General features: G+C 43.3%; 1 protein-coding gene across 1 annotated transcript in view; it reads left to right on the forward strand.

The window, feature by feature from the left end:
* The first annotated feature begins 281 nt into the window (after positions 1 to 281).
* SGTB (small glutamine rich tetratricopeptide repeat co-chaperone beta) overlaps positions 282 to 25,979 on the forward strand; it is a 292,085-nt gene continuing 266,387 nt past the window's right edge. The window contains exon 1 of the mRNA XM_073680229.1: positions 282 to 428. The gene's annotated coding sequence lies outside the window, so the exon portion shown is untranslated. The remainder of the gene's footprint in view (positions 429 to 25,979) is intronic.

Raw genomic sequence — 25,979 nt, forward strand, 5'->3', positions numbered from 1 at the left:
ATTCTATGGTGCCTTCCTACTAAAATAAACTTGATACAATAGCGACTTAACGAATAAGGCCAGTGTGGCCGAAACGTTTACCTATTGTCGCCTTCACCACTGTTATTTTTCCTACATTTCATTTGTATAAATAAATTGGCACTAAAAAGCAAAACTTCCTATGAGTGTGCGAGAAGCCCTCTGAGGATAAGCGTTGCTCAGGTACCAGCTTCAAGGTGGAGCTGGTTTAAATATCCAGTGACAGACAGCAATAGGGGTGTGCCCACAGCAGCTACAAAAAACAGGAAGTAACCGGGCCGCCGCCCTAAGCAGTCAGAGCAGAGACAAACAGACAGCATGAATAGAAGCCAGGCTAGCAGACTGGACTGAAGATCAAGTTTGCGATCTTGCATAGTGAGAGATGGTGCACCATGCAAGCCCACCACCAGGTATGTTACACCATTCTTGTCCTCATGTAGTATAATGTTCCCCTCTTTGGCCCCTGTAAAGTATAACGTCTTGCAGACTGTGTAATGTCTCCCTCTCTGGCCACTATATAGTGTAATATTTTTCGTTTTACATGCTAAACTTTAAAAAAGAAGCAAAAAACCCACAATTCTACTCACCTGTTTCAGCTCCGATGGCAGATCGCTCATTGCAGGTGGTGCAATGCAGTGACGTCACTCGCTGCCACTGGTCTCTGATAGACCGGCTGCGTGCAGAAGTATGGCAGGACGGGAGCCAGTGGCTCTCTGCAAAGCAATGGTTCTCAGCTGGATGTGTGTCTGAGTGTGTACATTCAGCTAAAACTGAATTTGGAAGAAAATGGCAAAAAAATGGCTGTCCACTGTGTAGAGGTTCTGGGTTAAAATAGTTACTCTAAGTATAAGCGTAAGTGCTCACCTTGTGCGATGTGAGGCATGACTCGGTCTGAGAACTTGTAAAGAGTGGACCGGCTGCTGCTCCTCCTTGTGCCGGTTATACACGATGGAAACCCCAATAAGTGCTGCAGCGTGTAGAAAAAAGACAAGGAACCAACAGGCAGCTAAAACTTGTTCTGATACCGTTGACCCCGGTCATACCATCTGCATCTGCGATCGGTAGGCCCTAGATTACCATAAATAATGGAACAGTGTGAAATGTTCAAATTTACTTTGTTAAACACTTTGAGGCTAGCTACTCATTATATGACTCTGTTAATGGGGAGTGGAAATTGTTACCTCAGGCTCTCTACCAACTCTAAGGTAGCCCTGCTTATTTCGTAGACAACTTGTGAGGTCTTTTCTTTGGAAAATGATATACCCTAATCCTATACCTTTTACCTTGTATAAAGAACATCCTTACACAAGTAAATATTTTACAATAAATCCCCTGATAATTATTTTTAAGTCAGTTATACACTGTTGTCTTCTACTCAAAGCTGCCTGATAATCCCCCGTTGTGATGTCATGTTTTCCTCTGCTAGATCTGGACACAGAATTATATGTACCTGCATGTGATTAGCAAATTAAGATATTTATCTGATCTCTTGACAGATCATTTATCTGATCATTTGACAGACGGATTCCATACACCTTAAGTTGTCAGTTTTGGCAGAGCTCTCCAAACATCTAATAAGCATGATTGGCCTGTATGGTTCTATCCGACTCTTCCATTATAGATGATGTTGGGGTGGTGAAGAATCACATAGTGGCAACCTGTCATATTGAAAATGCTAACTGATCTGCAGGCAGGACATTATAGAGCAGAAGGGGCTGATCAGATTGATGTACATTTTTTAGGGAAAGTTTCAGTAAAACTTGCACTTTATTCATTGAAATTCTTGGTGTTTGTATTAAGTCCAGTGTGCCTATGCAGTGATTGATACGTAGTTTTCGCTGTATTACAGTGCTTGTACGACAGCTGTCAATCACTAGGAAGACAACCCACTGGACTTATATGAACTCAAACACCTGGGATTTCAATTAATAAAATACAAATTAAGATAAAACTTTTCCAACAAACCTATTGTCACGCCTAAGGGATGGGGAGGACTCGGCGCCCGGGCCTCGTTGTTTGGTTTTGGGGGATGTCGCGGTAGTCGGCTCCCGGGCCCGTACCCTGGGCCTCTCTTTTAAAAAAGGGTGGATAATTATAGATATAAGTTTGCGACGCCACCTGTGGTGTCTGGTGAGGGTCACCAGCGCTGCGGCAGCCCACTGAGGCCGGTGTTAAGGCAGCTTGCGTGGTATCGCTCCCCACAGGTGGAGCTAGGCCTCAGGGCAGCAGGGATGCAAGGATGCAGGACAGATGGGACCCAGCCGGGTCAGAGCAAGAACAGGGATGGACACGATAGTCACTTCAGTACCTTTTACTGATGGAAGACCAGGTACATCCCGGAGCACTGTAGGGTGAAGGGTGCATATCAGGATCCTCCCCAGTGAGCTAGTATAGGGCCTCCTGTTTCTTGCCTTTGTGTAGTAAGTTTCTGACCTGCCTGGAGCTAGGCCTAACTTTGTCTCTGTCCTGCACAGGCTGACTTTGTGGTAGGGCCTTCTCTTGGAGCACACACTCCCAGCTTGCGGGGCCTCCGTGACTCCTGGCTCTGGTACGTATCAGCTCTTATGTGATTCTGGGACTTGAAGTCTTCCAGGGGTCTCTGGTTGTCTCTACAGGGGGGTATACGGCCCTGTAGACGCGGACCCCGTGTCCGGAATATGTTTTCTGGGATGAGCTTGTACAGCTCCTCTGCCACCAATGCTACTCACTCCTCTAGCCTTCGGCCTCGCTCGGGGCCCTCACTAGGCTACACACTAGCGGCAGCTTGCCGCACTTCACCGCTCTTATGGCGTCGGCACACCTTAAGCTCTAACTGAGCTCCCTGAATCTAGCTAGCAGGAGCCTCGTGCTCCACTGCTGAACTATTAGCTGAGTTCTCTAAACTAGACTGAGCTCCACTGCAGACTGACCTCTCTCAGGCTTCTCTACTGCAGGAACTCTTCAGAGGAACTGACTGCCTAACTCCACCTTCCCTATTTATATCCCTAACGTGCTCCCTCTGGTGGTCTGAGGTGGAATGTGGAGGTGTGTGTATGCTGTGGGGGCCTCTTGTGGAGGAATCCATTCATGCCCCCTTCCAGGATCTGTGGTACCAAGCGTAGATGGGCGCCACACTATATATCATTCTGCTTCCCCTTCTCTATACTGTGCTGGCCACAGATTGAACTGGATGTACAATGTAGCATGTTCTATGTAAATGCAAAATTCTTTCATTCACCCACAAGATAGGTCATCCCTAAAGCTGTCTGCACTTTTACTCAACTTTACTTGCCTGTATATAAAGGCATAAATGAGTGCTTATCATAAAAGCGCTACTTATGTCCTGAAATCTGCTTGGGTAAAAGCACTCTGAAAGCTTGAGAATATGGGTGCTTTCATATTGCGCTTTGTCACACATTCATTGGTCCCGTTGGGGCTTACGTCCAAAACTCCACGCAAAACGATGTTCGGGCTTATGCGCCAACAGGGCCATGCACTATAATGGTGCCGACAGAGTGAACGTGCGCTCTGAAATGCATCATTTTCGAGCGTATACGGCTACTGGGACAGACACCCAGGTGCAGTCTACTACATCTGAGTGTCCGCCTTCAGTAGGCGTGCACACCAGAATATAATGCACGTCAGAGCACATGTTCACTCCGTCAAGACTATTATCGTCTTTGGCCCCGTCAGCGCAAACACCCAAATCCAGTTTTGGGGGGAAGGGGGGTTTGGAGGTAAGCCCCGATGGGACCAACGAACATACAGTATATGGTATTTGATGAAACATGATTTTTCCTTTTGGTAATCTCCACATTAAACCAGACGCAAACAGAGGGATAGAACGGGCCTTTAGACTTTCATAAGTATCACACTATGGCTCCATACTACTTGAAATGTGTACAGTGGCATGTAAAAGTTCGGGTACCCCTGGTCAAAATTACTGTTATTGTGAACAGTTAAGCAAGGTGAAGATGAAATTATCTCTAAAAGGCCTAAAGTTATAGAAGACACATTTCCTTTGTATTTTAGGCAAACAAAAAGAAAAATATTGTCATCTGTTACATTTTAAAGTTTTGGCACCCTGCATGGTTAGTACCTAGCAGGACCCCCTTTTGGAAGTATTACAGCTGGTAAACGCTTTTTGTAGCCAGCCAAGAGTCTTTCAGTTTTTGTTTGAGGAATTTTCATCCATTCGGCCTAGGAAAATTCTTCCAGTTCTATGAGATTCCTGGGTTGTCTTGCATGCACGGCTAATTTGAGGTCTAGAAACAGATTTTCAATGATGTTCAGATCAGGGAACTGTGAGGGCCATTGTAAAACCTTCAGCTTGCTCCTTTTTGAGGTATGTTTTTGCAGTCAAGCCGGGGTTTTAATTTGCCTCTCTAGCAATCCTATGAGAAGCTCTCACTGAAATTTTGCTTGGTTTTCCAGACCTTATCTTGACCTCCATTGTTCCTGTTAACTGCCATTTTGTAATTACATTTCGAACTGAGGAAAGGGCAACTTGAAAACGCTTTTCTCTCTTCCTATAGCCTTCTCCTGCTTTGTAGGCCTCCACCATTTTCATTTTCAGAGTGCTATGCAGCTGCTTAGAAGAACCCATGTCTGCTGTTTTTTGGCACAAGGTTAGAGGAGTCTGGGTTTTTATAAAGCTGGGAAATTTGCATCACCTGGCCTTTCCTAACAATGACAGTGAATAAACCATAACCCTAACAGGCTAATTAAGGTCTGAAACCTTGGTCAAAGTTATCTGAGCGTACAAATCTACAAGGGTGTCCAAACTTTTGCACTGGCCCATTTTCCTTTTTGTAATATTTCAAATGTAAAAGATAGGCCTTTTAGAGATCATTTAATCTTTAATTTACTTAACTGTTCACAATAATTGAAATTTTGACCAGGGGTGTCCAAACTTTTACATGCCAATGTATATAACTGTGATACGAAGTGTGTGGAAGACTTATGCACACTGTTGTATTATGTCTCCATTTTCTATGGAGGCATAGCAGAGCTTCGATGGTAGTGTGGGAAGCTTTTTACTGTACCAAGAGATTTAGTCACACATCAGTATATTGATCAGTATTTCATCAGTGTTTGGATGCCAAAACCAAGAGTGTCTCCAAAACACAGAACAGGTGTCAATCTTTCAATTATAGTTTTTTTCTGTCAGTTCCACCACTGGTTTTGGCATACAAATACTAATGCAAAATTCTGACCAAATACTGACGTGTGAATGAGGCCTAAATATGTGTCCAGTTTCATATTGAGGTATTTTGGCCCCAATTCATCAAGACTGGCGATTTTCATACCAGGTTTGATGAGGGGGCATACGACACTCCTGATTCATTAAGAGGCATACTCTGATGAGTGGCGTGTGCTTCCTTTCCCCTTTGACTGAAATCTAACTCCAGTCAGGGACTGTAGTAAAATTTTTGGAGTAATGAACGCCACAGCTCATTAGCTTTGGCATCACGACCCTGTCCCACCCCAGCCCTGTCCAATTCAGTGGAGCTGGGAGAAACTGGTGTGAAAACATTAAAAGTTGCAAAATTTGTAATTCCGAGTTGCTCAAAAATTAGTGATTTTTCAAAGCTTTTGAAGCCAGAATTCTGGCAAAATTGCTCTGATGAATCGGGGGCCTTTCTGTCTTATTCCATACAAATGAAACAGAAATAAAATTGTGCTCTATTCCATTGGAGTTATTCTCTGCCACAAGCAATCCTCCATACTTCCACATCCCTCTGAAACTATTTGGCAGCACGTGTATAAGGTACGTCTCCGTGTAGTTGGCTCCGCCATGAGTTTAGGGTCTAATACGAATTTACTTCACAGTATATAGTAAAATGTGCTGTCTAACTAATTGATGCTAATTAATTAGCTAAATGCAGCAAGGCATAATATGTGTTATATCATTATGTACGGCACGATGAACACAGCACATTGCAACACTGAAATGGTGTCACTTCAGATTGGGGGTTTAATAGACTGTTATGCTCAACCAGGCGACATGTAGTTCCTTGGCTTCTGGCTGAATGTGATAATGTATTAATATTATGGTTTTTATATTGTATACTTTCCAAATGTCACTTTATTCTCTCCTGGATATTCTATTATAACCAACAGAAGGGATCCTCCATCACTAGGTCATTAGTAGAGGTGTCTGTAGAAGTGGAGATATGCGGCTGTTGGTTTGGTGTGTCTTCCCTTTCGCTGTTCTAGAACCCCTGGGTGTCATTCTTTTTACCGAGGTCTCCAAATTACAGGCCAGGATACGGCTTTGTTACGCCAGATGCAGAGAGAGAATGAAGGGAGGAGAGGACACGAACAGAACAAGATGATAGACAATAGGCAATGAAAACAAGCGGAGAACTGAATGCTGCAGTGCTGGCCACAATCAGGCAGGATTTGCTGATACTATTATTTTCTGCACAAATGAATATTTTGGGGAAATGCAGGAAATGAAGCACCTAGTAAAAGCCAGAAAATAGGAAATGAAGCGGTTAAATGTCGTCTTTGAGCTCTTTGCTATATATTGGTTTTATCTTAGGTAGCGGACCCCGGGATCACAGTGTTGTGTGAGATAAAAGCGCAGCAGGTGCACGTCTGTGTTAGATACATTCATCACAAGTGGCATTCGGGCAGGATTTATATCCGCAGAGATCAACCAGGCGATGTCACGCGTCTATTGCTATCTGGATACATGTCCCTAGACAATGGCGTGTATCTGGGTGATGTAACCATCACATTAGTGCTATATCAGACAGTGGAAAGTCAATGTCAAAATCATAAATATACATTCACTTACTCACTTACTATGGCTTTTTTTGCATGTGTATCTGAAAATATTTTTTCCTGCTAAAAAATAAATGAAAATTATTGTAAATTTTTGGCCTTTTTTGGACAAATCTGTCCATGAAAAATAAATAATGAGAAGAAAATGGAGGGACAAACAAGCGCAATAGGGCATTATCCAAATAACAGCGTTACTTTGAGGGCTCAAGATATAAATCCATCTGCTCTGCAGGTTGGAGGGTCCAATGTAGAAATCAATAGTAGGAGATGAGGGTGTGGTGCGCTGCTGGTCGGTAGCAAATAAGAAATATCCAAGGACTCCAAGGTATTGTGAAATAGTTGCGGTTTTATTGTCATTTGGTTTTGAAGTGGTTTCACCCAATTAAGAAATTTTGATACTTCAAAACGCGTTGGGAAAAACACAACTATTTCACAATACCCTGGACTCCTTGGATATTATTACAAATAATGACATCGTTATAGCTAGGATGAGCATTTATGTGACCATATAGCTTCAATAGTTGTCAGCTGAACTTCTCCCAGCCTCCCCATACAAATGCATGCTCAGTTTGGCTGAGCATTAAGGTGTTCTCCATGAGAAACGTGGAGGAAAGGTGTCCATACAACATAGATAGTAGATGTGTGAACATTCGAAAACTATCTCTCCCTACTCGCCTACTCCCCATTATACATGAATGTTCAGCCAATCATGCATGTGTTTTCAATGGGAAAAGGGAAGTAAGCCGGTGTCAGACGTCAGACATCTGTGACTGTGACTTGTCTCTCAGAAGAACCTAAAGATCAGATGTTGCAATCCAACATTCTTGATCTTTCTTATCGCCAACATCATCTGTCAAGGGAAAGTCAGTAGCACCTCCATACACATTTGATAGTTGGCCGATCCCGTCAAAAATTTGGTAGGTTTCCCCAACTTTACATATGACCTGTCACTTGCCATAAGTATGTAATTTTTTAGCTGGTATAAATGTCGCTGTTCTCCTGAATCATGCATTGTTTATTTTTTGTTCTTGTGCTGCTCCATTCCTGAGATATGGACCCCTCTTACTTGTATTTAGGTCTGTTTTTATTTTTATTTTTTTTAGCAAACTGGATGTGTTCTTAAGAAATCTCCTATAGAGAAGAATTGAGAAGCAATCCAATTGGCTAAATACCTTAGGCATACAAGGAAGAAAGAGCCATTTTTCAGGAATGGGGAGGCGCAGGAACAAAAAGTAACTCCAGACTCAGGAGAACAAATGCATTTACAGCAGGTAAAAAAATTACATAATTATGGCAAGTGACAGGTTCTTTTTAAGCTAATGCTTAAGTATATGGGATACTAAAGCTATACCTATTATCTCATTGAGAACAAAAGATCAGAAATGCTGAATTCCTGCCGAAAGTCAGTCAAACACTTAATCTACATTAGAAGGTCCGCCAAAATTATTGGGTTATGGGCACCTTTACCATGAATTTTAACTTAGTAGGAGGCTTCTGCCAAGGGTGAAGCTCCCAGTGGTTATCAGACAGAAGATATATCTATTTAGCCATTTCTTAGCTATCGGTTCCTGGTAAAAGCTGATTATACACTGCTCAAAAAAATAAAGGGAACACTTAAAGAACACAATGTAACTCCAAGTCAATAACACTTCTGTGAAATCTACCTGTCCAGTTATGAAGCAACACTGATTGTGAATCAATTTCTCCTGCTGTGCAAAATGGAACAGACAACTGGTAGAATGATAGGCAATTAGCAAGATACCCTCTATAAAGGAGCTGTTCTGCAGGTGGTGACCACAGACCATTTCTCTGTTCTCATCCTTTTTGGCTGTTGTTTTGGTCACTTTTTCATTTTGCCATTGCTTTCACCCCTAGAGGTACAGTAGCATGAAGTGGTGTCTACAGTACAACCCACAGAAGTTGCTCAGGTAGTGCAGTTCATTCAGGATGGCAAATCAAGGGTAGCTGTGTCTGTCAGCACAGTCTCCAGAGCATGGAGCAGATACCAGGAGATGTGGAGGGAGCCATAGGAGGGCAACAACGCAGCAGCAGGACCGCTACCTCCTCCTTTGTGCAAGGAGGAACAGGAGGAGCGCTGCCAGAGCCCTGCAAAATGATCTCCAGCAGGCCACAAATGTGCATGTGTCTGCACAAACGGTTAGAAACCGACTCCATGAGGGTGGTAATGAGGGCCTGACGTCCACAGATGGGGGTTGTGCTCACAGCCCAACACTGTGCAGGACGCTTGGCATTTGCCACAGAACTCCAGGATTGGCAAAGTCGCCACTGGCGCCCTGTGCTCTTCACAGATGAAAGCAGGTTCACACTGAGCACATGTGACAGACGTGACAGAGTCTGGAGACGCCGTGTAGAGCGATCTGCTGCCTGCAACATCCTTCAGCATGACCGGTTTGGCAGTGGGTCAGTAATGGTGTGGGGTGGCATTTCTTTGGAGAGCCGCACAGCCCTCCATGTGCTCGCCAGAGGTAGCCTGACTGCCATTAGGTACCGAGATGAGATCCTCAGACCCCTTGTGAGACCATATGCTGGTGCGGTTGGCCCTGGGTTCCTCCTAATGCAGGACAATGCCAGAACTCATGTGGCTGGAGTGTGTCAGCAGTTCCTGCAAGATGAAGGCATTGAAGCTATGGACTGGCCCGCCCGTTCCCCAGACCTGAATCTGATTGAGCACATCTGGGACATCATGTCTCGCTCCATCCACCAACGTCACGTTGCAACAAAGACTGTCCAGGAGTTGGCGGATGCTTTAGTCCAGGTCTGGGATGAGATCCCACAGGAGACCGTCCGTAACCTCATCAGGAGCATGCCCAGGCGTTGTAGGGAGGTCATACAGGCACGTGGAGGCCACACACAATACTGAGCCTCATTTTGACTTGTTTTAAGGACATTACATCAAAGTTGGATCAGCCTGTAGTGTGTTTTTCCACTTTAATTTTGGGGGTGACTCCAAATCCAGGCCTCCATTGGTTAATAAATTTGATTTCCATTGATGATTTTTGTGTGATTTTGTTGTCAGCACATTCGACTTTCTACAGAACAAAGTATTCAGTGAGAATATTTCATTCATTCAGATCTAGGATGTGATATTTGAGTGTATATCAAAACAGAGACTTAACTTGACTTTCCTGTGCCATTATGGGCCCACCAGCTCCAAGACCTTCTTTAGCTACACCTTGGAATGTGAACAGGTAAACTATCTGTTATTATAGAGTAGCAACTCACTCGGGAAAATAGGTAACAAACAAAAAACTGCAACTGACCCTGCCGGTTCCTGTACAGACTGGAGATCCTGACCCGCAGTCCCTAATGGTTCCTGCATGAGCCGAGATAGTCCTAACCACAGACTAGAAGATGGCAGCTTGGACCTATGCTGCCTGAAAGACCGTCGAGCGCTTCATGTTCTTCCAAAAGAACCGGACGGCAGTGCAGAGTTTGAATTGCCTACAAAAGGGAAAGCGTGCTGAAAAAAGGAAAGATCCCAGAGTAAGTAAAGTAAACCATAAAATACAAAATAAAGTTTAAAGTACGTACTGTTAGTTATATGCTGACTACTTTCTAAAAAGCAACAAAAGGTGGGTGCAGAGTAAAGAACAGAAACAGCAAGGAGATAAACCCTAGCTGGAATTTCACTGACTGGCTTTAAGCTACAATTGAATGGCTGAATATCTACAAGAAACTATGCCAGCAGAGGGACAGAATATGAAGCCGCACGAGAAAGATGATAGGGCGGACAAATGACATAATGTGTTATGCTAAACAGACTGCAGCCAGAATAACAGAACCTAAACACCCAGAGAAAAAGGTGTGTCTACTGTGGCTCGGAGAACCGAGAAGCATACCAAAAAACACAGGTTCAAGGGTTCAAACCCAGGAGCATGACACTACCCTTCTGTATGGAATAATTTATCTGTATTAGGGGTTGTACAGCAGATAAAACATATTTTTCAAAAAGCTCAGACTGGTTTAAAATAATTACCAATATAAAAAATAAAGTAGAAGAACTAATACTGACCCCTCACCGATTCTACGCATTTCTCCTCCCTTGTCTTGCCTTCATACACTGGAAATTGCAGGACAAACCAATGAATGGGTCACTGCTGTAGCCAGTGATTGACTAGGTTGGCATTTCCTGCCATTTCTAGTGTCCAGTCTACATGTGATCAGAGACCAGTAGCGACCAGGTAAGCATCCATACTCTCCAACATTTCAGTGCCCCAAATTAGGAAATGTAAGACCTGTCCTGAGACCACCTACAAGCACCCACAAAGTACCCGACAATGAGCACTTTTGGACAAGGCTTAGTTACTCCACAACCCTTCTGTGAATCAGTTCAAGAATGATCTAGTAAAATTGGAACTTTTGACAAGTATGAGCCACTGAACAGGAACTATGGTGTATGGGGGAGGGGAATTAACATTACTTTTTCTTTGTTTTTCTTTTTTTTTTTACCTGGTTGATCCCTTTAAAAACTATATAAACATGGCCGTCCCTTTAAAGTATATATGAACATTTTTCATGCAAAATTTTAAAGGTACATGATAACTTATTTTGCTGGTTCAGAGTTTCTGGGCTTTTCCCGCAGTCCCTTTTACTGCGCCTGACTCATTGAGCTCCTGGGAAATTCTGGAGTTAGTTTTGACATGTAAGAACAGTTGCCATCTGTGTTAAAAGTTGCCAGAAGATGAGCAAGGACAAGATGTGATATGAGATCCCTCAAGGGTATTATCTGCTTATACTTTAGAGTGTGACTCATCTGTCAAATGCTGCCTTGTAAGTGCTGGACCTCTGGGCATCCTCTGTGTAGTTAATCTGACTTCCAAGTTCGGTGTATTGATTTTACTCGTTAGAATGAAGTTTCTCTTGTAAAGGAAATGCTTATTGGGGATGTAATACAAACCGCAGGAAGTGTGTCCTCTACTGCCCTAATGGTATTGGACAAGTGAGTGTATTAATTAGAGGAAAGTCATTAGTTGTCAGCAGCAGCGGGCGAATACTATACCTCTTCAGACACCTCCCATTGTTTTGACAGAGCAGGATGGAAAAAATAGTACAATGATGTTTGATAAACCTAGACCTAGACCTTAAAATGAGACGCATGCAACAACACGAGGGGTTAAATGAGAACCTGACATGGCGGTATAGTAAAATGCCAGCGATTCAATAAGAAACAGGTTTGGGCTATACGGCCACTTTGGCCCTATGTGTCACTGCTACATCTCAGCATAGTACGAGTGAACGGAGTCGTATTGCGACTTGTAAAGTATCTCGAAAAGCAAGTCACAAAAATTCCAACTGGTTCCGACTTTTGTGACGCAAGGTAACGCATTACACTGCGATGTAGCAGCAGCATATAGCGATCTTTGGCTATGTATATGACGCGCCCCCCTGGGCCGTGTGGGGAACCCGGAACCGGGCCTTTTGTGGGATGCTGGGGGTTGTAGTCTCCGCGTGGCGGTGACCCGGTCCGTGGCTCAGGGCGGTCAAACCAGTGGCAGTTAAATGTCCGACTACGCTACTCGTGGATCGTGGTCAGAGTGAACCGCCGCTGCAGGACAGACCGCTGAGGCCGGTGTTGTGGGTGCAGCAGAGAATAGTATAACTCCCCACGGGAGGAGTGTGGCCTCAGGGCAGTGTGTAGATAGGATGGGGGTGATGAGGGTTGTGGTGCAGGACGTCCCAGTACCGTTAGTGCTGGCACGGTAAGAAACACGGAGACAAAGTGTTGCAGTGCAGGTTCTTTACTCACAGTTCTTATACTCCAAGCCACTTCTGTACAGGTAATGGCTGCTCAAGCCGTGCTGCATCCACCAGGTGAGGGGCTCGGTCAACCCCCAGGCAATTCAGGAGTATGGCACAGGACCCCCTTCTGTCCTTTCTCTGGCCTCTCGTGCCCCACCAGTGACCAAACTTCTGTCCAGCTGCCGCGGATCTATGCGGGCAAACGTGGGCCCCGTTTCCCGCTATCCTATATGGTGCCTTCCTAGCAGGTTTGGCGGGGGGGTCGCACCAATAGATGATCACGACCTCCGGTCTTTGGCTGAGGGATGATTTACCTCCACCAACTTGGGAATCCGGTACCCTTATTCTGCCTGACCCTTCACCCGATATCTCGTGGGTTCTTAGGGTCCCTTCTGCCTTCTTGTTTCTGGAGCCTTTCTACTCCTCTGGCTCTCCTCTTTCCTTCCTTCTCCTTCTTCTCTTCCCCTCTCTGGCTCCGGCCTTCACCCTAGGCCTGCCTCGTGGAGCTGAGCTCAGGCTGAGCCACAGCTCCCTGTCAGCTCTCTCTGGCTGAACTACTTCTCTGACCGAACACTGACTAAAGATGGCTCACACCTTTTATCTGCCTCTGTGTCTGAGCTCAGGTGACCAGCACCCAATGAGCTCCTTCCTATGCTCCAGAAACCGTCCCCTTCTGCTCCTACATCACTGGGTTCTCTCCCCCCTCCCCACTCCAGCCAGGGACATGGTCAGTTGTGCCTGCATATATATAAATGGGAGCACTGTCGAGCTGTCCCCCGGAAATGGGGTGAGTGTGTGTAGGCAGCTAACTGAGCCCTGGTCCATACTCCATCCTTACCTGGGAATGGAATATCACACCTCTGGTTGAGGTGCAATACCCCTGTAGCAACCGAACCCTCGGGGCGCTACATATAAAGTCTCTGTGTAGCTCCAGATGTATTTGACAGGTTGTCCAGTGTTAGAAAAACACAGCTTCTTCTTGCCACACATAGTGCCACACCTGTCCACAGGATGTCTGTGGTATTGCAGCTCAACCCAATTTGCTTCAGTGGAGCCAAGTTACAAAACAAGACACAATCTATAGTATTCATGATTTCCTAATCCTATAAGCCGATCACTATTCCTCCTGACCCCCATTGGTTTGCTGAGCATGAATGCGTTTTCCACGGGGAAAGTTGGAATAAATAATTGCCAGTGTTGGCACTGAAAACAAAAGGATCAACCATTGAAATTTAATATAGTCTGTCGGGGTGCCCTTATAAGCATTAGATGATCGTCCGCTCCTGCTGAAATCAACAGGTCTGGACGTCCTTATTCTAATCTGTATGGTGGCCCTTAGAGGCCACATATAATCAGTGAGTGGTGATATAGCCCCAGTACATGTACAGCCACCAGGGAGCGACCAGCACATAGCACTAAGGAAAGACAAAGAAACCCATATGACTTATGCTACTTCTTTGTCCACATACAATGGCTAGACCCTTTTGTCTTAAAGTCTTGGATCTGAGTCATTAGCACATTATATTTCTTGTTCTACATCTAAAGCCCGCCATGCACACGAGGTGGCTGTTGGACGACCGATGCTTCAGTTGATGGTTCGGCTGAAAGCCATCTTAGCCGCCTCGTCCGTACACCAGAGCTTTCATTCGGCCGGACATGTCTGTAGGTGATTTATTTCTAGGGGAACAAAATGATCGTCATTCTGAAATTGGATGTTCTGGACCTTTAACTCCCCCGACAATCCGTTACCTGGGGCTCCAATGCACATTAGACTTTTTTCTGAATATCGGCAGGTTGGTCAACATAGGTCTAATGTGTATGGGGGGCTTTAGAGATCAATTAGATCTGGTTCTGTTAACAGACTGATGGAAATAGCTGTGTACAGCACTCAGTTATCTGCATCACTCCCACAGACACTGAATAGAATAGTGTTCGCACATGTGCACTCCACACAGGTGACTCGATGGACACAGATCTATTGATCACAACTCAGCAGCCAGGTCCCCAGCGATCATACATTTATCACCTATCCAGGGGTGTTTATGGGAACACCTGTATCAAAGTAAGCACAGCTCTTTGTAGAGGAGGTGGCACTAAGAATACCTTTACTTTAACAACTTCACAACATGTGCCATACATTTACGGCACAAATAGGAAGAGGGTGTATGGAGCAGGCTCACAGGGTGAACCCACCCTATACCCGGCAGGTCATGGCTTTGTGTTACAGCCAGGACCTGCCTCTAATAATCGCTGGTGGAGTGGAGTTCTGCCCGCAATTAATAACCTGTTAAATGCCGCTGGCAATCTCTGGCATCGGCATGGGGGAGTGTTATTCCATGCACCCATCGGCACGCCCGTGACGTGATCGCGGTATACCGATGGATTGTTATGACAATAGGGTATCTGTTGAAGACCTTTGTGTTTGTCATTACGGAGATTCTTTGAAACCCTGCCTGTGGCCGGGCTTCGTAGGAGACCATGATTTCTGCTATATGCAGCAATGCTGTGGTATCGCTGTAATATAGCACAAGTGATCAGACGATCGCAGCTTCAAGTCCCTTAAGGGGACTATTAAGAACAGCGAAAAGTTAAAAAAAAGTTTTCCAAAATCTGAAAAAATTATAAAAAAAAAGAAGTTAAAATCACCCCTCATTTTCAACCATTAAAATTAAAGATAATAAAAAATACACATATGTGGTATCGCTGTATTCAGAAAAGTACGATCTATCTAAATGTAAAAATAATTAACCTGATCGGTAAACACCATAAGCAAAATATTCAAGAATGCCAAAATTATGTTTTTTTGGTTGCTGCAATACCACAAAAAATGTTGTAATGAGCGATCAAAAAGTCACATCTATCCCAAAATGGTATCAATAAAAATGCCGTCTCCCATTCCTATTGTTTAAATGCATCTGTCAATAACTGACATTGGCATCTTGCCGTGAGTTTCTTTGCCATGATCGCTGGCTGGGGGCCTGCTGAAAGTCTCCATCGCTGCTGTCTTGGTACTCCTGTGAAGAGAGACCACGACTTTTGCTACATACTGCAATATTGTAGTATATAAAACAAGCGATCACATCAGACCAAAAATAGTTAAAAAAAAAAGATTAAAAAAATGTAAAAAAAAATTAATTACCTATCGTTGGGCGCAATTATTTTTAAGATTTCTTAAAATTCATCATTCTCTGCAGCACATCATGTAAGGTGAACACGTGCTGTCGAGAACATGATATTTTATGAATACAGATCGTACCGATTGTATTAACGATCGTTCTGTGCATGTAAATGATTGGTGGTCTTTCAATGGCTTCAATCATGCCATTTAAACCCAGTATTACTTTTACGGATTTCAGAGCTGACAACCTCCCTTTAAGGGCGAAGACAGAGGTCCGTATTTCTCGTGTGAGGATCGCATCGCAGTCCTTGGTCTGACTGTCGGCTCTCTTGACTGGAGCGAGACAGTGTGATGTATTTCTATGTAGCTATCAGCTCCGGAGAGCCGATGGTCAGTCCGAGGATTGCGATGCGATCCTCGCACGAGAAATACGGACCTCTGTCTGCCCCTAAGAGTATATACGCTCAACATCTTGTTGTGCCCGCAATGGCGCCGATTTTCCTGAAGCATCTTTTTTTTCTATACAAAGGAATCTCAAAAAGACTGCACATATGACAGCAAGTCGTTCTGACATTGCAGTGCATATATTGGTTCTTTTTTGTAATTTTTTTTATCGCTTTTTCAGGTTAGTTGTGGAGCGGACCCACCTGAAAATGATGTCATGGGCATATACCTTTTTGATCCACACATGGCATTTTTTTTTCTAGTCCCTTTTGGAGAAACTTCTGTGATCTTAAGCGCTTATAAAAAAAAAAAAGAAAGTGTTGATAAGGAAGCATAATGCAAACGGCATGTAATGTCCTGGGAAAATACCTGCAGGGTGCGGCCCTGTAATATTAACCCTGACATCACTTCTCAGAGTTGCCACGTGCTTCATTACTCAACGGGTGTTGTTCCTATCTCCCATAAACCGCCCCTTCCTGTGACTTGCCCATTACTTGATGTCTTTATGATGAATTACGTGTTTTATGTACATGACCTATACTTGCGTGACTGCTATATATATGTTTAAATGGTCATATACGTCACTCACGTCACTGATATCATAGTTTTATGTGCTAATAAGTTGCACAATAGTGAGGTGATCGCACTCTTATAGCCTATGATTTATAGGTGATGATCACATGTTTGGAATATATTGAATTTTCATCTACATTTTTTGGCAAATTGCACAATTCCCCTACACAGAACTAAGTTTTTCTTTTCGTTTGTGTAGATGAGGGTGACCCTTTTCGCCCCTAGATAAGGTACTCGAGTCCGACTGTTCGGTAGTGAGGCTACTACGGCCCTGGTTGCTATGACGCCGCGCCATTTGCACACAGCTATAATGCCAACTGTGGGGCAATGAAGATCAATTCACGTTGGAATTTTTAACGAATGGGTCTGTGGGACTGAATAACAATGACATCTGTCTAGAAACTTGTAAAATTATTCAGAAATGGATGAGGTATTTAAAAATATTTTTTAGAAAGCTAATGCTCACTTAGCAACCAGTCGCACCATCACCCTCATAAATATGGAACTCGCTAAAAGGTCACCCCGAGACACGAAGCCATGGTCAAGGACAATGAGTCACTTTCAAACAGAAAGCCAGGTTCTGCTTGAAATATGACAGACATTTCGATTCACTAGAGAAGTTTCTTTTCCACCCATTTCAAGGATGATTTTGCTTTTTTAATTGCCTGTGTTCCTTTTCCCTAAGGTCATGTGCAGAATAATTAAGTCCTGATCCAATGCATGCAAATCCTAACATAAAGCACTTGGAGAAGCCTTCAAGATTGAGGATTGGATGTTTTATTTTAATTCAGCTCGAATGTATAGATAAAGCATCTGACAGACTGCCAAGGTTTGCTGACACTTGTAGTACCCTTCACACTCATTTACACAAAGTGTGTCTGCACCTACTACAAGTCCTATCCAAAATGCAGGGAGAACCCAGCCTTAGTCCTCATTGTGACTTTTGATTTTTCCACATACAAGAAAAACGGACCAATTTTTTGGATCAGAGTTTGATCCGAGTGTCATCAGTTTTTCTCATACATGGATAAAAAGAAAAGTTTCTGCACCTTCTCCTATATGGCAGTCCATGAAAATCAGACCGCACTTGGATGGCATCTGAATGCAGTCCGATTTTTTCACAGATCTGTAGACTTGCATTGGCGATTTTCCTCCGATCCTCGGATTGGAGATGTCTCTACGATTTTCGGAGGACTGCTCGATCCGTGAAAAATCAAGGACATGTGAATGGCCCCATAGACTATCGCAGGTACTCGGACATCTGAATGATGCCTAACTCCACTAGACCTTCTTCTACTATCTATAGGTTTTCAGGACCAGGGGCAGAGGGAGTGTGGTAACACATAACTGAATGTAAGATTGACATTGACCGACATTGTCTCCAGATGGGGACTGGAGGCTGGAATGGAGCAATCAGTGCTGGAATGGAGGTTTATCCTCTTCAGCATTGAGTTCCACTTTTGTCTTGGGACCACGTGGGCAATGCTATGAAGAGGCCTTCATGAGGGAATGTCACACTGGTCCTTCTCCTGAGATTATTGTGTACTGTGGCATAATATATGGTAGTCAGGTACACTAACAGCTCAGCTGATTTGGTCATGCAACCAGTGATACATTCATTTATCCAAAGTGTCCCAGGAGCCGTTTTTCAAAACGACAACACCAGATCGCATGTTGCTCGTAATCCTGTGAGAAGCCTGTGTGGCCTAAACGTGCTACCATGGTCTGCAGTGTCTCTGGATTTGTCTCCTATCGAGCACATCTGGGACGTCATTGGTTGACAATTACAAAAGGAGCTGCCAGCAGTGGATCTTGATAATTTGCCCAAGTTCATTTAGCATGGCAGAACATTCCTCAGAGAACCATTAATAACCTTATTAATAGCAGCCAAGGGGTGTAAGTGCAGGGATTTCTGCATGTGGCATGCACACTCAATACTGAATAAGTTGAGATGTTTTTAAAATTTCCATTCATCTCACTAAATACAAGAACAATTTACAAAATTTTGACATCTGAGTTTCAGAGATCATTTTTAACTCATAACATGAAAGTAAGGTTAATTATACACTAAACAAAAATATAAATGCAGCACTTTTGTTTTTGCTCCCATTTTTTACGTGCTGAACTCAAAGATCTAAGGCTTTTCCTTCAACAGGACGGGACCATGCACGTGCCCTAAGCACAGTGCTTGGGGATCTGCACACACCCCGGGCATCAGCAGCTGGACCAGGAAGTGCGGTGAGTGTGTCGGCGTCTCGTGTTAGTGTGCCGGAGGAGGGAGGCAGAAGGCCGAGATGCCGGCACTACAGAACACTCCCCCTTCCCCGTCCTTTATGGCCCCACTTTTTGAAGGTTACCCATCTTTGTGGGCTTCCTCTTACCCTCTTGGTGGTTCTCTACCTCGAAAATGTCCTCAGTGCTGACTGGACAAATCCAGTGGGGCGACCGTAAGGATTTTGAAGGGCTCAATGATGTGTTGAGGCTCCTCCTCCTAGTCGGAAGACTGGAAGGATCTAAAGAAAGCGTCCGTCTTGATGTTGTTATCTGCCAGCCGAAAATGGAGAGAGAAGTTGAAGCTGGCGAAGAACAAAGACCACCTGGCTGGTCGAGGGTTAAGTCGCTATGCGGATTGCAGATTCTTGTGGTTAGTATATATAACCACAGGATGCATCGCTCCTTCAAGCATGTACCACCACTTCTCCAGAGCCAATTTAATCGCTAGCAGTTCTCGATCGCCTATAGAGTAATTGCATTCAAGGGCAGAGAAGATCTTGGAAAAGAAGCCACAGGTCACAATGCGACCGGAAGAAGACTTCTGAGTAAGAATGGCACTGACCCCTGAGGAAGAAGCATCCACCTCCAGAAAGAACTGCTTGTTATTGTTCGGACGATGCAGCACAGGAGCCGAGGAGAAGGCCTGTTGTAGAGACACAAAGGCGTCTTATGCTTCTGGAGTCCACACCTTAGGATTGGCCCCCTTGCGGGTCAGTGCAGAAAAAGGAGCGGTCTGAGAGGAGAAATGTCGAATGAATTGGCAGTAGTAATTCGCGAACCTGAGAAACAGTTGGATAGCCTTTAGACCGTCTGGACGGGCCACTTCAAGGCGGCGAATACCTTCTTGGGATCCATTTTCAAGCCGGTCTCGGAGACGATGTACCCCAGAAACTGAAGAGAAGTCTGTTCATTTTTCATATTTGGCGTACAGATGGTTCCTCCTTAACCTTTGAAGAACCTGGCGAACGTCCCTCCTGTGTGTTGGCAGATCAGAAGAGAATACCAAGATGTTATCTAGGTAAACTACCACACATGTGTAGAGGAGGTCCTGGAAGATATCATTTACCAGTTCTTGGAAAACTGCTGGGGCATTACAGAGTCCAAACGGCATAACGATATACTCGTAATGGCTGTCGCGGGTTTTAAAGGCCATCTTCCATTCGTCTCCCTGGCGAATTCGAATCAGGTTATACGCCCCTTATAGGTCGAGTTTCGTGAAGACTCTAGAACCTTTAAGGCGATCAAATAGCTCGGAGATGAGAGGCAGAGGATATATATTCTTGATCGTGATCTGGTTGAGACCCCTATAATCGATGCAGGGTCGCAGAGAACCGTCTTTTTTCTTCACAAAGAAGAAACCCGCTCCATCGGAGGAGGAAGACTTCCGGATAAATCCCCTGGCAAGGTTCTCTTCAATGTATTCGGACATGGCACGGGTCTCAGCCTTCGACAGGGGATAGATTCGGCCTCATGGAGGGAATGCACCTGGCAGAAGGTCAATCGGACAGTCATACGGCCTATGTGGTGGTAAAGTCTTAGCCTCCTATTTACCAAAGACCTCAGCATACGTCCAATATGTCGCAGGCAAACCAGGCAAATTAGCTGGAAAAGTCGGAGGTCGAGCAGGACAAATGGGAGCAAGGCAACTCTCATGACAGTCTTGACCACAACGGAGTACATCTCTGGACTTCCTGTCATGTTTTGCAGTCATGGCAGACCTAGAAGCAGTGGGTGAGACAGACCCGACAGCACATAAAGAAGAATCTTCTCCGAGTGCAGCATTCCTACCTGAAGTTCCGCTGGTTCGGTAACGGAAAGGATGGTTTCAGAGAGAGGTCTTCCATCCATTTAAGAAACCACCCACAGATCCTGTAGACATTGGATTGGGATTTTGTATCGGTCCACAATGGCCAATTGGATGAAAATATCTGCAGAACCAGAGTCCAGGTAGGCTGACTCAACAAAACTGATATCATCACAGGAAACAGCCCCAGTCTCTCTGGACAGGAGCAGATTACATGCTCAGAGCTGCCACAATAGAAGAATCTTCCCTTGGTGCGATGAGCCTACTGACGATGCTTGGCCATCGTCACCTGGTCAATTTGCATAGACTCTGGGGAGGATGCCGAGGCTGAGGCTTGCTGTAAGACCGGCCTTTGAAAGGTAGGTGCCAGGAGTAAAGGTCTTCTCTCATGGGTCACCTCCTTGGAACGCTCCTGGAACCTGATGTCTATCCGTGCAGCCAGAGACATCAGGTCATCCAGTGAGGTAGGTATGTCACAACTGGCCAGCTTGTCTTTTATTCACCAGAAAAAGCCTTCCCAGAAGGTGGCCATCAGAGCCTTGTTATTCCAGGCGAGTTCAGACTAGAGAGTGCCAAAAAAGGTACAGTGTACTGGCCCACTGTGAAGTTTCCATGACGCAGTTGGAGGAGTGAAGAGGCTGCTGAGGATGCACAGCTCATCAAAAACCTTCCAGAAGGCCTCTAGAAATGACTGAAGGTTTAACACAAGAGGATCCCCTCTCTTCCATAGGGGATTGACCCACACCAGAGCCTCGCCAGTGAGGTGGAACATGATGAAAGCCACTATAAAGGCCCTATCAGAAACAAAATGATGTACCAAGAGTTCGAAGTGCAGCGTGCACTGGTTAATGAAACTCCGACATTGAGTTTGGTTCCCGCCATAGTGTGGGGGGGGCAGACTGCCAGGGTCCACAAGTGCCAGACTGTTGAGGCACATTTGAAGCTGTTGCCGCTTGGGCAGATGCGGGTGCGACCGGAGAAGGCAGCGTCTCCAGGCAGGTGTTTAATGTCCGTAGGTAGGAGAGGATCTTGTCCTGTTGGTCTGATGAGAGACCTCTTGGTACAGGTCAGAGATGGAGGATGCCTGAGAGCCAGTGGATTCCATGGCCTATGCAAACTGTAACGGACTGGGTGGTGGAACCACTGTGCAGTGAACCGAGGAGAGCCTGGAAGGGGTGTGACTAGATGCCTCATCAAGTCCGACCTCGGATGCACGGTGGCTGACGATACCGTGATCCGAGGAGACAGACAGGCAGGTGGGCATGGCTGATACACAGGCAGGCGGGTACGGCTGATAGAAAAAAGAGAGGGGTCGCTCACTGGTCTATTCGGGTGCTCTGAAGAAAAAAGTAATCTCAATTGCAAAAAGAACTTCAGCACTCCATACATGAATATATAAGAAATATTGTATCTAGACTAATGTCACTTTGAAAAATGAAGTTTTTTTGCGCATAATTTGGCCAATTTATGTGTGCCCATCAACCATGACAAGGTCACCTTCGTATGATGGGAAACTACGCTACGCTACCACTGGATATGCCACTCTTGGGCTGTAAGCCTGTATGAACAATATGTCTCTGCTTGGGCTTTTAACCTACAATGTATGGGCTGGTAGAGCTAGTAAAAACCACCTGTGACTGAATGGGAGGGACACATGGTCAGAAAAAAAGCTGTCAAACTTCTAATAGTGTGAACACGTACCTGCTGCAATGTTCCAGGAGCGGGATCCCAAAAATGACTAATAGAAAAAAGAGAGGGGTCGCTCACTGGTCTATTCGGGTGCTCTGAAGAAAAAAATAATCTCAATTGCAAAAAGAACTTCGGCACTCCATACATGAATATATAAGAAATATTGTATCTAGACTAATGTCACTTTGAAAAATGAAGTTTTTTTGCGCATAATTTGGCCAATTTATGTGTGCCCATCAACCATGACAAGGTCACCTTCGTATGATGGGAAACTACGCTACGCTACCACTGGATATGCCACTCTTGGGCTGTAAGCCTGTATGAACAATATGTATCAAAAAGGAATAGTCGGCACTCCGTATAGCTAGGGTGGTGCACGTGGAAAACAATGTCTGTAGGAAAAGAAAATCCCGGCACTCACGTGTTGATAATCAGTTGATTTATTCCACAACTCACACAAGACGTTTCAGCCTGTCCAAGGCTTTTTTCAATTGTGGTTAAATACATTCAGTCAAAATATTTATAAACAAATCCCCGGAAATGACATAATTCTCATTAACATAAAAAAAGAGTAGACCAATAAAAAAATTATATATAACAGAATTTACAACAACATACAAAAAATTAAGCAATAATAAACTCAAGTTGCACAATGAAAAAGAACAAGTGAATTCATATATTTAAATAATCCCCAATTACACAAAGACCACATACATCGTAGATTGTAAAATTTATTGCATGCATATACCACATTATATCTTTATTTCTCCACATTCTTTTAGCTAAAAATATATAACATTTCATAGTTTTTCCAGAAAAAATCCTTAATGTTTTTAGGATTTTTTAATATTTCCCATGGAATCAAATATATCAATGACAAGTAAATTCATATATATAAATAATCTCCAACCAAATATGAGAATATAAATCCCAAAACATAGATTCCATTTCATAAATGTATCAAAGATATTGCCATCTAAATTTCTCAATGTTCTTTTTATTAAACACATTAAACATTATATCATTTTTCTGGAAAAAAAATTCCTGATATTTCTAGATTTTTTAAAAAAGATTTTTTATTAGAACAATACTGTTTATTACATTTGTGTATACAACTGATTCCTCATGAACAGCCTGCAACAAGTGACTAAATCTATCTTTTATTCTCTTGCCCTTTATAATTCTATTAATAAATACCTTATAAAGAGATCAGTATACTGCCATATTCCCATAGATCCCAATTCACATAGTAGAAAAAATTCATCATATTATTTCTATATCACTTTATATCTCATTATAAATTGTAACTACATATAAAGCTACTACTGAAAGAACAATCACAGACATACGGGAATAGAGAACATCTATGTCCTAAGTGATCCTCACCTCCCCCAGATCGTTGTCTGAGATAAAAGTGACTTTTTAAATGTATCCTTTGTTATCCTCTATTCCCTAAATTAGACCTTATTTATTTCGTTAAATGTGACAGTATAATTAACTGTCCACCCGTGATTCCTAGAAATACATAGGGAAGCCGTCCAGCTTACATCATGTCTTATCTCCGCATTCAATCTTATTTAACCCGACAAAATGTGGCAAGTACAATATGCATCCCATTTGTTCCTATGCAGATACTTCAGGATTTCATCGCATCTGAGATGTCTAGAAAGAGAAATAGGATGTATATATTACTCATTATCCTAATCACATAATACCACTAGCATCATATTCTCGATTTAGGTCATTTGGATATAAAGTTCCCAAAGTATAAATCCAAAAGGCTTCTCTACGTAAAAGGATTTTTTTGATACTGCCTCCTCTTCTAGGTGTATCTATTTGTTCTAACACCTGATATTTCAATTGGGCTATTGAATGTCCTTTTTCCTTAAAATGTAATGGAAGGGGAAGCGAAGTATCTCCACACCTGATAGTGGATTTATGTTTATTAACCCGTGTTCCTACTGACTGCATTGTTTCTCCAATATATGAAAAACCACACGGACATTTTATCTGATAAACCACATTTGTAGATTTACACGTGTAGAAGCCCTTAATATTAAATCTTTTACCTGTCCTAGGATGACTAAAATATTCCCCCTTAATTACATTACTACATTGAGCACAATTCAGACAGGGATATGTTCCTTTATTTTTTGTTGTAAGAAAAGTTTGTCTTGGAATTATTGCATCGCTCCCAACATCCGCCCGTATTAGTTTATCCTTCACATTGGGCAATCTCTTGTTACAGATAAGGGGAGGTATATTAAATTCCATCACATTCGGATATGCCTGCCCTAGAATATGCCAATATTTCTTTATAATCTGATCTACTTTTAAATTGACCGGATGATATTCCCTCACAAAGCATATACGTGATTCATCCCTTCTACGTGTTTTTTCATCAGTAACCACCTCTCTTAATGCCCCATCTGGAATACGTTGAGGATAGTCTCTCAATCTAAAATTTTCACACATTTCCTCAATTCTTTTTGAACAGATGGAGGGGTTGGTAACAATCCTAGTCACTCGCTGAAACTGTGATTTGGGGATAGCCTTTTTAACAGAATATGGGTGTGCACTCCTAAAATGTAAGATACTATTCCTGTCCGTATCTTTTTTATATAAATCTGTCTCAAAGTCCCCTTTCTCATTCCTAATAACCATAGTGTCCAAAAAATTTATCCTCTCAGTGCTAAATGAAATGGTAAATTTTAGTTCACTCCATACACTATTCAAATCATCATAGAATGTCATTAGGGTTTCTTGTGGCCCCTCCCATACGCAAAAAATGTCATCTATGAACCTAAACCAGGCTCTCCCATGTATCTTGAATAAAGGATGTTCATAGACATAATGCTCCTCAAAAAATGACATATATGTATTTGCGTATGGGGGGGCCACATTCGCACCCATTGCCGATCCCCTCTTCTGCTTGTAATAGACATCTTGGAATAAAAAATAGTTCTCATACAGAACCACCCTTAGTAACTCCATCACTATATCTCTTTGAACCCCTGGAAATTCATTAATCTCAAGAAGCCACCTCACTGCGTTTAATCCTTTTTCATGTTCTATTGATGTATATAAACTTGTAACATCTATTGTAGTGATGATGGCATCTGCAGATATATTATGAATAGTTTTAATTTTTTTCAAAAAATCTCCTGTATCTAATAAAAAAGATTTATTTTTCTTTACTAGAGGGGTCAAAATGTGTTCCAATGTTATAGATAGAGGGGATAATACTGACTCTGTGGACGCGACAATTGGTCTGCCTGGAGGATCAATTAAAGTTTTATGCACTTTCGGTAATATGTAAAACACTGGGGTGATAGGATCATCTTTAATCAAAAAATCAGCCAACTTTGAATCAATATTACCCCCTAATTTATATCTATCAATCATTATCTCAATTTTCCTTTGTATATCTTTCAATGGGTTCCCTTACTAGTAATCTAACCATGAAAGAAAGGGAAGCCCTTAAACTTTTACAGGATGATAAGACAATAGAGATAAAGCCCGCTGACA

Source organism: Phyllobates terribilis, unplaced genomic scaffold (genome assembly GCF_046119375.1).
Source record: "Phyllobates terribilis strain yellow unplaced genomic scaffold, ASM4611937v1 Scaffold_1__5_contigs__length_1240528914, whole genome shotgun sequence".
Lineage (NCBI taxonomy): Eukaryota > Metazoa > Chordata > Amphibia > Anura > Dendrobatidae > Phyllobates > Phyllobates terribilis.